This window comes from Hyperolius riggenbachi, chromosome 7 (genome assembly GCF_040937935.1).
Source record: "Hyperolius riggenbachi isolate aHypRig1 chromosome 7, aHypRig1.pri, whole genome shotgun sequence".
In the NCBI taxonomy this organism is placed as follows: Eukaryota; Metazoa; Chordata; class Amphibia; order Anura; family Hyperoliidae; genus Hyperolius; species Hyperolius riggenbachi.
This window is the reverse complement of record NC_090652.1, coordinates 172751689-172765331: the sequence shown is the minus strand read 5'-3', so window position 1 is coordinate 172765331 and position 13643 is coordinate 172751689. Positions and strand designations below refer to the sequence as shown.

The 13643-nt window shown below is 44.1% G+C and overlaps 1 protein-coding gene across 1 annotated transcript in view; it reads right to left on the bottom strand.

The window, feature by feature from the left end:
- Positions 1 to 13643, bottom strand: part of CARD11 (caspase recruitment domain family member 11) — a 586831-nt gene that overhangs the window by 30523 nt on the left and 542665 nt on the right. The gene's annotated exons all lie outside the window — the stretch shown is intronic.

The following is a 13643-nucleotide window of genomic DNA, read 5'->3' as shown; positions in this document are numbered from 1 at the left end:
GGTCCGCTCTACTGCGCAGACGCAGGAGACTTGCGCCTGCGCAGTAGAGCGGCCCGACGGAGATCGGCTATTTTCGCCTATCTCCGTGGGAAGAGTGGATACTGCGCCTGCGCTGGAGCCAAAAGGTAAATATTTACATCGCCGCCGCTCCGGGATGATTTTCTCCGCCGCCGTGGCACCAAGGAGGACGGGGGAAGTGTCAATAGGATCCGGAGGCTTCCCCCATCCGAGGTGAGTACCCCCCAGGGGAGTTTTTTTCATTACAGATTTTCTTTAAGAAAGCTGTAGATCACCTGTCTACCCATCAGCTTTATCTCTGCCCAATTAAATTATTAACAGGGGCACAACTTCCAAGTCCAGTTTGGCTGAATCTACTCCCTAGCTGAAGGTGACCAGATGAACAGGAAATGTTGTGGAAAGGACCACTATCATGAAAAGTAGTTCCATCACCAGCTTTTTTTTAGCAATCCCATACACAGTAATGTTAGGGCCCTTTCACATGGGCAGCTGACAAGCAGTAAAGTCACCGTGGATTGCTACTGGACATGAGTTTGCGCTACAAATTTGTACCTTGCTTTATCCGATCTTGTTGCTGCTCCAGACTAACTGGACTCTGCAGAAAAAAATTTGACCAGTGCTGCACACAGAAATCGTTATCTTCACCAGCACCCAATTGAAAGTGACTCACTGAGTCAGGACCACAATCTACAATGGTCATTAGCACATGCGGGGCATTCTTAGGCTCCCCTCTTCTAACAATCGTACTCCGCTTCAACAGATGCCACCATATATGAGTGGTACCAATTTAAACTGAATCCAATGTTACATAGTTAATTGGGTTGAAAAAAACATACGTCCGAGTTCAACCAGAAAACAAAGTACAACACAGCCTGCTCCCTCACATATCCCTGTTGATCCAGAGGAAGGCAAAAAACCCTTACAAGGCATGGTCCAATTAGCCCCAAAAGGGAAACAATTCCTTCCCGACTCCAGATGGCAATCAAATAAAATCCCTGGATCAACCCCACTGGGCATTACCTAGTAATTATAGCCATGGATGTCTTTCATCGCAAGGAAAGCATCTAAGCCTCCTTTAAATGCAGATTTAGAATTTGATATAGAATTTGCCATAACTACTTCCTGTGGCAATGCATTCCACATCTTAATCACTCTTACTGTAAAGAACCCTTTCCTAAATAAATGGCTAAAACATTTTTCCTCCATCCACAGATCATTTCCTCTAATCCTTTGTGAAGGCCTAGGGACTAAAAACTCATCCGCCAAGCTTTTGTTGTCCTCCAAGAAAATTTTGAGCCACAAACATATTGAGTATGCTGTTGTTCAAAATAGGACAAAAAATGTAATTTTTATTTAGAATCATATATTTATTTATTTATTTATTTATTTATTGTATTTATAAAGCGCCAACATATTACGCAGCGCTGAACATTAATTTAGGTTACAGACAATATTTAGGGGTGACATACAGCAATATGACAATACAGGAATAATAGAAAACCAGATCACACGGCACAGTATGAGTGCCAGGTAATGCTTAGTCATTGGATTGAGCATGTAGATTAGGCATGTTAGGTTCACTCAGATGCATAGCATGGGTTCACAGTAATGGAGGTGCATGATCAGTTAGGACACAAAAGGAGGAGGACCCTGCCCAAAGGCTTACAATCTAGAGGGAGAGGTAAGGACACGAACGGTAGGGGACCAGAGTTCAGCTGTAGGTTTAGAGCACTTGTGAGGGGTAGTAGGCCAGAGTGAAAAGGTGAGTTTTGAGGGCTTTCTTGAAGATGTTGAAGGAGGGGGCTGCCCTAATGGGTGGAGGTAGGGAGTTCCATAGTGTTGGAGCAGCTCTTGAGAAGTCCTGGAGGCGTGCATGGGACTGGGTGATGCGGGGGGCGGTTAGGCGAAGTTCATTGGAAGAGCGGAGTGAGCGGCTAGGTGTGTACCTCTGAGTAAGATCGGAAATGTAGGTTGGACAAGTTTTGTGGACAGATTTGTAGGTCAGACACAGTATCTTGAATTTGATTCTGGACTGGATAGGAAGCCAGTGGAGGGATTCTAGGAGGGGATCTGCCGTGGTGGAGCGATGGGAACAGTGGATAATTCTGGCTGCCGCATTCATGATGGACTGCAGTGGGGCTGTTCGGGTCATAGGGAGACCAGACAGCAGGGCATTGCAGTAGTCAAGGCGGGAAATTATGAGGGCATGGATGAGGAGTTTGGTGGTGGCAGAGGTCAGGAAAGGGCGAATCTTACAGATGTTACGAAGGTGGAAGTTGCAGGACTTTGTGAGGTTTTGGATGTGGGAAGTGAAGGAGAGTGCGGAGTCCAGGGTGACACCCAGACAACGGGCTTGAGAGGTAGGGCGAATGGTAGTGTGGTTAACAGTGACATGCACATCTGGGAGGTTCGTGGATGGCCGGGGTGGGAAGATCATAAATTCCGTTTTGTCTAGATTTAGTTTCAGGAACCTAGCGGACATCCAGGAGGAGATGGCTGATAGGCAGGAGGAGACCTTGTCCATGGTAGTGGTGGATATGTCAGGGGTGTGGAGGTAGATCTGGGTGTCATCTGCATACAGATGATAGTTAAAACCCATGGAGGAGATAACCTTGCCAATGGAGGATGTGTATAGCGTGAACAGTAGGGGGCCAAGGACCAAACCTTGGGGGACTCCCACCGAGAGGTGGTTGGGGGTGGACGAGGACTCATTGAAGGCGGTCGTGAAGGAGCGGTTGGAGAGGTAGGATGAAAGCCAGGACAGGGCGAGATCGTGAATGCCCAAGGACTGGAGGGACTGGAGGAGTAGGGGATGATCTACTGTGTCAAAAGCTGCTGAAAGGTCAAGGAGGAGGAGAATGGAGTATTTACCTTCAGCTTTAGCTAAGGCAAGGTCATTGACCACTTTGGTGAGAGCAGTTTCGGTTGAGTGGGCAGGCCGAAATCCAGATTGCAGTGGGTCTAGGAGTGAGTTGGCATTGAGGTACTGGGTCAGGCGTTTGTGAACCAGACGCTCCAGGAGTTTTGAGGCAAAGGGGAGGAGGGAGATAGGACGGTAGTTAGAGGGTAGCGAGGGGTCAAGGGAGGGTTTCTTGAGCAGGGGTAGTACAGTGGCCTGCTTGAAGTCTGAGGGGAAGGTGCCTGTGGATAGGGAGAGGTTGAACAGGGTAGTGAGGACTGGGGCCAATTCCGTGAAGTGAGGCTGGAGTAAATCAGAAGGGATGGGGTCAAGGGGCGAAGTAGTGGTATGGGAAGTCTGCAGTAGGTGGTTGACTTCCTCGGTGGTAGTAGGAGTGAAGGATGTGAGGGGAGAATAGGGTGGAGGAGGAGCTGGTTGGGAGGGGGTGGGAGGTGAAGATTGGAGATTGGATATTTCTTGGCGGATGGAGACAATTTTGTTGGTGAAGTGGGTGGCTAAATCTGTGGCAGAGAGGGAGGAAACGGAGGGTGGGGGGTGGGTTTAAGCAGGGAGTTGAAAGTGGCAAAAAGATGCTGGGGATTGGAAGCTTGTGCTCCGATGAGCTTGGTAAAGTATTCCTGCTTTGCATGAGCAAGGGCAGCGTGGAACTGCAGCAGGTTGGTCTTGTACTGTAGGAAATCCTGGTTAAGTCTAGTTTTTCTCCATTTCCGTTCAGTGGCACGTGTTTTCCTCTGGAGGTTGCGAGTATGGGTAGTGCGCCAGGGCTGGGGGTTAGGGGGTCGGTGGCGTCCAAATATTGGTGGAGCAACTTTCTCTAGGGCTGATGAGAGAGTTTGGCGATACTGAGCTGCAGCAAGATTAGGACAGGTTAGGGTGGGGAGAGTGGAGGAGAGGGCATGGAGGGGGTCAGCAAGGACGCTAGGGTTGAGCTTGCGTAGGTCTCGCTGCCATCGACCAGGTGGGTGGGTGGGTAATTTGGAGGTGCTTTCCGTGAGGAGGTTGAAGGTGAGAAGGTGATGGTCTGAGGGTGGAAAGGGTGCGATGTCAAGGTCTGCAATGGTGGTGGATATATGTATTTTGCAACAAAGTTTATTCAAATCATAAATCATACCCCAATTTTTTTTTTTTAAAGTAATGCTTTTTTAAGTTGTACACCACCCTCTGCAGTGATTACATCTATAGTCATATGCTCTGTAATAATGAGTGCACTATGTCTTCCTGTTCACAAAGCACCAGCATAGCTTTTAAATGTGAGTTGAATGACATCCTGTTCAACTATCTCTCCTTGCATAGTGCACACATAGTTATGTTGGATGCAGGTAGTACTCACAGCAGTAACTGCGTTTGTTTATATCATTTGCATGGCAGTGTAGTAAAAGGGAAACTTGTTAGCCAGGATTTTTTTTCTGGTGCTGCTCTTTGGTAAAAAGGCATAATGGCATTTTGTGGAAGGGCAAAGGCTTCAGCAGCAATGAAGGTTCAGGGAAAGTCAGGTGACTTGGTGTTAGGCCAAGGGCCTGGGCCAGGGATGTGAATTTCAGTTCCAGACATTTGTGTTCTGCAGGTATCCAAAACTATGTTCTGGATACTTGACTTCCACTAGCTATATTAGAAATGTATTGCTGCATACATGTGGCCTGTTGCAATGAATGTGCAAGTGTAAACAAATAACAATTTTGTTTTTGTTATTTTTCAGTTGAACAGTTGAAAACCAGATGGAAATCTGTTTGTGATAACTGCAAAACGGAGTTGGAGAGACAAAAACTTGACCAAAAAGTGGTTCAGGGGCCAAACACCGGTGAACATGTTGATTTGCAGCCTTTCTGGACTTTCTGAAGCCACATACTGATACTGGGACGTAAGTATTGACACTGATGAGTTATAAAGCCATCAGACTTTTACAGAATAAGGTGACGTTTATTATTATTATCCTTTATTAACAGTACAAAAGAAAATCTACCTGCTGAAGAACCCACACAAACAACTACAGATGTGGACATAACTGAGCCATCATCAATGGATAGTGGTGTTACATCTGTGCAAGAAGACGAGGAGAACACCCCTCTGCACTGCTGCTCTGCAACATTTAAGTGTGACATGTGGAAGCTACACATGTTATTTTGTGTACTGTGGACTTTTGATGTAACCAAAGTTTTACGTTTTTGGAAACAAAAATTATTGCGTCAATTACTGACAGAAACAGAAATTATAAAAAGTTAAAACAGTAAATGACTCTGACTTTATTCAATCAATCATAAGGTTTACAACTACTGTTTGATGCATTGTTGAAAGGGCGTACAAATGTTACTTCAATATATGTAGAAGTTAGGGTATACTGGATACATATACATATTGGAAGATACAATGGCTTTGAAGGACCAAAATCTAACTTACACATGCTATTACATAAAGATAAGGTGTAAATAAAAATCCTATAATCATACTAGTCTTATGAAATGGTTTTACAGAATTAGATTAACATTTAATTATTACTCATATACTGGAATTGTACGTTCCAATTTGAACTCACATTAATGGGATGCACCCAGGAACGAGGAAGCATGGGCCTTGCCCTCCAAAAATAAACAGCAGACACGAAGAACACCAACTCTTCCTTCGTGGCTATACTCTTTCTCTACAACCCATAAAGCATTGCAGGTACCACTCCCCTTATATACCCTGCCCACTACACTCATTATAATATTAATTATACTATTTTCAATTATTTAGGTGAGGGGCTCTTTAAATCTGGCCCCAAAACAAGCTAAAAAAAACGCAAATCTCCCCCCAAAAAACGCTTACACAATGCCTGCCTAAAATGGAAGCGTGCAGGTTCTAAAAAAATTCGCACAAAATTGCAAAACCTTTGCATTCACGATTTAACTTCGATTTTAGATGTGAACAAGGCCTTCCTCCATATGTGCCTGCTAAAATGGTTGTGCTGGTGATAGCGGTGCGTTAAACAAAGCTGTGATTACTTTGCATTTACGGATCCACAAGCCTGTGCATTGTCAGTTTCTCTCCTCGCCCCTAAGTAATTTTCAGACAGCAAGAGACAGGCCTGTTGCTTTGTTCCATCCTATCACTCTCCCTTTCCTCTCTCTTCCTCACACCATTCACTCCCCTTGAAGTGGAACTAAACTAAAATTTTCCTCTCTGCTCTGAAAGATAAGCCACAATACTCATACCTGGCATTTCATGCCTGGCACAGTGCGATGCGATCCTCCAGAAGTCCCGAATTTGATGGATGAATAACAGCACGTTGTTGGGCAACATGAGTGGTGACCGGAAGTCATTTAAATCTATGGCGTTTTTTTTTTTTTTTTCGCCATTGTGGCGCATGTATTTATCAATACAATTCCAGGCAGTTCAAATTTCAGCCACAGGAAAGGAGCGCTAGAGAGTCTCACTTCCTGTTTGGCCTGCAGCCAGAAGGGAGATTACCGTGCAGCTCTCAGCAGCATGCTTCTTATAGGAGAGCAAAGAGAGCAGGGGGAGAGGTAGGGAAGGGGCACACAAAGGTGGGGAAAGGGCCTTCCTAACACCAGAGGGGGCGTTTTGCAGAAGTGCCTTTCCTGCAATGGATTTTGGGAGGAGGCAGTGCAGAGCAGGGCGGCAGAGAGTGGTGCCGAGAGGACACAGAGGCATGTCATTTAGAGGGGAACATGCCTTTGTGTTGTATTTGCCCGCTCCTAAATTCTGCTTTGGGTTCACTTTAAAGTATATCGGCGGGAAAATCGTTATGTGTATGGGCCCCTTTAGGTACCACATAAGCTCTCAAAAAGGCTTCTTTGCAGAATCTGCTCTGCAGAGCTAGTATAGATTTATTTCTGCAAAACAAGACTTAAAGTCCCTTGTCTCTTTGTCATGTGTATCTAAGCCATTTCTTTACTTTGCATGTTTAATTAAGCCACCTGACCCAGAACACAGGGGTCTTTAGGACAGTGTCACCCAGATAAAACTTTTTCCTGGAATAAGTTGTTTTTCCACTGCCAAATTCCAGGAACTTACTCCTCTCACTGTGATTGGGTAAAGTACCCCATATACATCCTCTGCCATGATTGGCTAAACCAGTATATACATCCCTTAACATGATTGGTTAGGAAAGGTTAAACCCCTAGGATGTGATTGGTCCAACAACTATGCTGTGATTGGTTCTTTTTGCTTTGCTATGATAGGTTAATTTTACCTTACTGTGCTGTTTTCACTGTATAAATGGTCTGAATAAAGCAAAAGAAAACTCAGAGAAGTGAAAGTAGCTAACCTGAGGTGTCGTGTCACTTCTTTCAATTGAAGGTCAAAGGGTCATAGGCTTCAGCCTACAAATTTGGGTATCCAAAGCCAACGTATACTTGGGGTTTTGAGCTCCATTACCCAAACTTATATCTGGTCCTGTCTTTCAGCCCTAACACAACCAAAGAGATCAGCAGGGCTGCCAGGCAACTGGTATTGTTTAAAAGGAAACATCCATATCGCTCTCAGTTAAGGTTCCCTTTAAGGAGTTGGTGACTAATGCTGGATACACACGGTGCGTTCGCGCACTCGATTTTCCCGTCGATTCCCGTCGATTCGTTTATTTCCAACATGTCCGATTTGGATTTCGATGGATCGTTAGGTCGATTCGCATGCAAAGTATGCCGAATCGACCTAACGATCCATTAAAATCCAAATCGGACATGTTGGAAATAAACGAATTGACGGGAATCGACGGGAAAATTGAGTGCGCGAACGCACCGTGTGTATCGAGCATAAGAATTACAAGGAATTAGCAGTGCTTTGGCACAAATGAGATACCTTCTGAAAGGAGCTGCTTAAGCCCATGCTTAAACATAAAGCAAATACATGCACAGCTGTTTTTAATTTGTCAACCGTTTTTGTAAATTGATGTATTTTGTAATAAATCTGAAACTGAAACAAATGACCTACCTCATTAATTTCTAATTATTCACTTAAAAGGTCCTACTAGTCCATTAAATTTAAAAGATGTGGGGACATCTATTAAACTTATAGTCCACTAATTTTTAGTACACAACCATATATTTTAATGCATGGCTATTATCCCTAGGTTCCATTGTTGACTACATGATTTAAAACAGTATTATGTTTATATGTACTGTTATTATATCACTGTTTGTGTCTGTAAAATGTTTTTCCAAGAAATCTTCTCAGGTATATCTCGTGTTTCTAAATTAACCTCCCAGATGTGTGTCACTGTTAACCACACCACCATTCGCCTTACCGCTGTCTGGTTGTCACCCTGGACTCCGCACTCTCCTTCACTCCCCACATCCAAAACCTCACAAAGTCCTGCAACTTCCACCTTCGTAACATCTGTAAGATTCACCCTTTCCTGACCTCTGCCACCACCAAACTCCTCATCCATGCCCTCATAATTTCCTGCCTTGACCACTGCAATGCCCTTCTGTTTGGTCTCCCTATGACCCAAACAGCCCCACTGCAGTCCATCATGAATGCGGCAGCCAGAATTATCCACTCCTCCCATTGCTCCACCACGGCGGCTCCCCTCCGTGAATCCCTCCACTGGCTTTCTATCCAGTCCAGAATCAGATTCACGATACTGTGTCTGACCTACAAATCTGTCCACAAAACTTGTCCAACCTACATTTCCGATCTTACTTAGAGGTACACACCTAGCCGCTCACTCCTCTCCTCCAATGAACTTCGCCTTACCACCCGCATTACCCTGTCCCATGCGCGCCTCCAGGACTTCTCAAGAGCTGCTCCAACACTATGGAACTCCCTACCTCCACCCATTAGGGCAGCCCCCTCCTTCAACATCTTTAAGAAGGCCCTCAAAACTCACCTTTTCACTCTGGCCTACCACCCCTCACAAGTGCTCTAAACCCACAGCTGATCTCTGGTCCCCTACCTTTCGTGTCCCTACCTCTCCCTCTAGATTGCAAGCCTTTGTGCAGGGTCCTACTCCTTTTTGTGTCCTACCTGATCATGCACCTTCATTACTGTGAACCCATGCTATGCATTTGAGTGAGCCTAACTTGCCTAATCTCCATCCAGTGACTGACTATGACTAAGCATTACCTTGTACTCATACTGTGCTGCCTGATCTGGTTTTTCTTGTATTCCTGTATTATCATATTGCTGTATGTCACCCCTAAATATTGTATGTAACCTAAACTAATGTACAGCGCTGCGTCGTAATATGTTGGCGCTTTATAAATACAATAAATAAATAAATATGCAAAATACTTAAGCACTATACAGTATATAGTGTTGTATACACTAAGGAAATACAAAAGAGGATACCAAGAGCCCAATATAATGTAGTATGTACTGGTGATCAAATAAATGAGGATAAGAGTAATAGTAGTTATACTCACAAGATAGGGTTACCTCACAGGCAACCACTGTAGAAGCAGGTGAGGAGATTAAACCTGATCTCATTTAGGATTAAGGAGTCACGCTCCGTAGATCAGAAAAAAGGAGGCAACACCCCTCCACCAAGGGTGGACTTGTACAAAATTAACAGAGGAGCCAAAAGGATAAAATTAGCTAAAAAGTTTAAAAATAGAGGAGGGTGAGGTGGACTTACCTTCTCAAAGTATTTACATACTCAAGGGCTCATACAACGCATTTCACAGAAACAATCCTGCTTCATCAGGTAATAAGGCGGAGTGTTGTATGAACCCTGGAGTATGTAAATAAAATTGCTTTGTTGAAACAACACAAGCATTATCTTCTGTCTGCTTGGAGGAGGTAAATCCGCCTCCTACTTCTCTATTTTTAAACTTTTTAGCTCATTTTATCAATTTGATATAGTGTTGTATACAGGTGTTGTTGGTTCATTTTAAAATGTCTTTATGTAAGGTGAGTAACTACCTGACGTGTTCCCTCAACATATACAGGTTCTTCTCAAAAAATTAGCATATTGTGATAAAGTTCATTATTTTCTATAATGTACTGATAAACATTAGACTTTCATATATTTTAGATTCATTACACACAACTGAATATTGATGATTTTGGCATACAGCTCATGAAAACCGCAAATTCCTATTTTAAAAAATTAGCATATCATGAAAAGGTTCTCTAAACAAGCTATTAACCTAATCATCTGAATCAACTGGTTGAACTCGATGGACGTATGTCTTTTTTCAACCAAAATAACTATGTAACTATGTAACTAATTAACTCTAAACACCTGCAAAAGATTCCTTAGGCTTTTAAAAACTCCCAGCCTGGTTCATTACTCAAAACCGCAATCATGGGTAAGACTGCCGACCTGACTGCTGTCCAGAAGGCCATCATTGACACCCTCAAGCAGGAGGCTAAGACACAAAAAGAAATTTCTGAACGAGTAGGCTGTTCCCAGAGTGCTGTATCAAGGCACCTCAGTGGGAAGTCTGTGGGAAGGAAAAAGTGTGGCAGAAAACGCTGCACAACGAGAAGAGGTGATTGGACCCTGAGGAAGATTGTGGAGAAGGACCGATTCCAGACCTTGGGGGACCTGCGGAAGCAGTGGACTGAGACTGGAGTAGAAACCTCCAGAGCCACCGTGTACAGGCGTGTGCAGGAAATGGGCTACAGGTGCCGCATTCCCCAGGTCAAGCCACTTTTGAACCAGAAACAGCGGCAGAAGCGCCTGACTTGGGGTACAGAGAAGCAGCACTGGACTGTTGCTCAGTGGTCCAAAGTACATTTTTCGGAAGAAAGCAACTTTTGCATGTCATTCGGAAATCAAGGTGCCAGAGTCTGGAGGAAGAATGGGGAGAGGGAAATGCCAAAATGCCTGAAGTCCAGGGTCAAGTACCCACAGTCAGTGATGGTCTGGGGTGCCATGTCAGCTGCTGGTGTTCGTCCACTGTGTTTTATCAAGGGCAGGGTCAATGCAGCTAGCTATCCGGAGATTTTGGAGCACTTCATGCTTCCATCTGCTGAAAAGCTTTATGGAGATGAAGATTTCATTTTTCAGCACGACCTGGCACCTGCTCAAAGTGCCAAAACCACTGGTAAATGGTTTACTGACCATGGTATTACTGTGCTCAATTGGCCTGCCAACTCTCCTGACCTGATCCCCATAGAGAATCTGTGGGATATTCTGAAGAGAAAGTTGAGAGATGCAAGACCCAACACGAAGCATCCTGGACCTCCATAACACCTGAGCAGTGCCACAGGCTGATTGCCTCCATGCCACGCCGCATTGAAGCAGTCATTTCTGCAAAAGGATTCCCGACCAAGTATTGAGTGCATAACTGAACATAATTATTTAAGGTTGACTTTTTTTGTTTTAAAAATACTTTTCTTTTATTGGTCGGATGAAATATGCTAATTTTTTGAGATAGGAATTTGGGGTTTTCATGAGCTGTATGCCAAAATCATCAATATTAAAACAATAAAAGGCTTGAACTACTTCAGTTGTGTGTAATGAATCTAAAATATATGAAAGTCTAATGTTTATCAGTACATTACAGAAAATAATGAACTGTATCACAATATGCTAAGGACCTGTATACACTGACTTTACCCCTCTAATACATAAATTTGGTAAGATTGTTCAATCGAGATTGTATCCTCAACGGGTACCTTAAATATCTTTAAGCATTGACCAGCAGTGAACTTTCTAGGTGGGAGGAATTGAAAACCAGGGCTATGGTTCAGATTGGTTGACTCACCATGGCTGACTTTTTACACCAGGCAGGAATCAATAAGCCTTTTATGCTTTAAAGTTGTAATCCTTATGAATGAGGTTTGTTCAAAATTAGCATGTCCTCAATTAAGTGGTCATAATTCTGCATTATAATTATCGCTTGCTCTGGCTGGGGTCAGTATCAGCCCTGTTATCAATGCTTCAGTCACAGCATGCTCAGGGTGTGATCATCTGGATTACTGTACAACCTGTTAAAGTACCATTTTTTTCTGCTGAAATAATCATTGTTATTACTGTGCTGAACTTTTTTTCCTTTAACCACTTAGGGACTGCAGTCATAAAACCCCTTAAGGACCAGTGGCTGGTGAATGGATGGTGTAATGGTTAAGGGCTCTGCCTCTGACACAGGAGACCAGGGTTTCGAATCTCGGCTCTGCCTGTTCAGTAAGCCAGCACCTATTTAGTAGGAGACCTTAGGCAAGTCTCCCTAACACTGCTACTGCCTATAGAGCGCGTCCTAGTGGCTGCAGCTCTGGCGCTTTGAGTCCGCCAGGAGAAAAGCGCGATATAAGTGTTATTTGTCTTGTCTTGTCTTGTCTTAAGGCCCAGACACTTTTTTTCCATTCAGACCACTGCAGCTTTAACGGTTTATTGCTCAGTCAAACAACCTACCACCTAAATGAATTTTACCTCCTTTTCTTGTCACTAATACAGCTTTCTTTTGGTGCTATTTGATTGCTGCTGTTATTTTTAGTTTTTATTATATCCATCAAAAAAGACATTTTTCAAATAAAGTTAAATTTCTATATACATTTTTGTCCACATTTATTGTGCTACATGTCTTTGATAAAAAAAATGCAATAAGTGTATATTTATTGGTTTGGGTAAAAGTTATAGCGTTTACAAACTATGGTGCAAAAAGTGAATTTTCCCATTTTGAAGCAGCTCTGACTTTTCTTAACACCTGTCATGTTTCATAAGGTGCTAAAATTCCAGCATAGTATAAATACCCCCCAAATGACCCCATTTTGGAAAGAAGACATCCCAAAGTATTCACTAAGAGGCATGGTGAGTTCATAGAAGATTTTATTTTTTGTCACAAGTTAGCGGAAAACAACACTTTGTGACAAAAACAAAACTAAAAAAAAGTTTCCATTTCTGCTTACTTGTGACGAAAAAAATGAAATCTGCCACGGACTCACCATGCCCCTCTCTGAATACTTTGGGGTGTCTACTTTCCAAAATGGAGTCATTTGTGGGGTGTGTTTACTTTCCAGGCTTTTTGGGGGGTGCTAAATTGTAAGCACCCCTGTAAAGCCTAAAGGTGCTCATAGGACTTTGGGCCTCTTAGCGCACCTAGGCTGCAAAAAAGTGTCACACATGTAGTATCGCCATACTCAGGTGAAGTAGTATAATGTGTTTTGGGGTGTATTTTTACACATACCCATGCTGAGTGGGAGAAATATCTCTGGGGAGGTGATCAGGGGGGTTTTGAGGGCAATCTGAGGGTGTGGGTGGGTGTTTGAGTGCCTGCAAGGGGCAGATTAGGGTCTGATCTGATGGGTAGCAGTGACAGGTGGTGACAGGGGGTGATGGGGTGATTGATAGGTGATCAGGGTGTGATTAGAGGGGAGAATAGGTGCAAGCAATGCACTGGTTAAGGTGATCGGGGGGGGGGGAGGGTCTGAGGGTGATCTGAGGGTGTGGGCGGGTGATTGGGTGCCCGCAAGGGGCAGATGAGGGTCTGATATGATGGGTAGCAGTGACAGGTGGTGACAAGGGTTGATTAATGGGTGATCAGTGGGTGATTAGAGGGGAGAACAGATGTAAATAATGCACTGAGGAGGTGATCAGGGGGGTCTGAGGGCGATCTGAGGGTGTGGGTGGGTAATTGGGTGCCCACAAGGGGCAGATTAGGGTCTGATCTGATGGGTAGCAGTGACAGGGGGTGATTGATGAATGATCAGTGGGTGATTAGAGGGGAAAACAGATGTAAACAATGCACTTGGGAGGTGATCTGAGGGCGGGTCTGCGGGCGATCTGAGGGTGAGCGCGGGTGATCAGGTGCCCGCAAGGGGC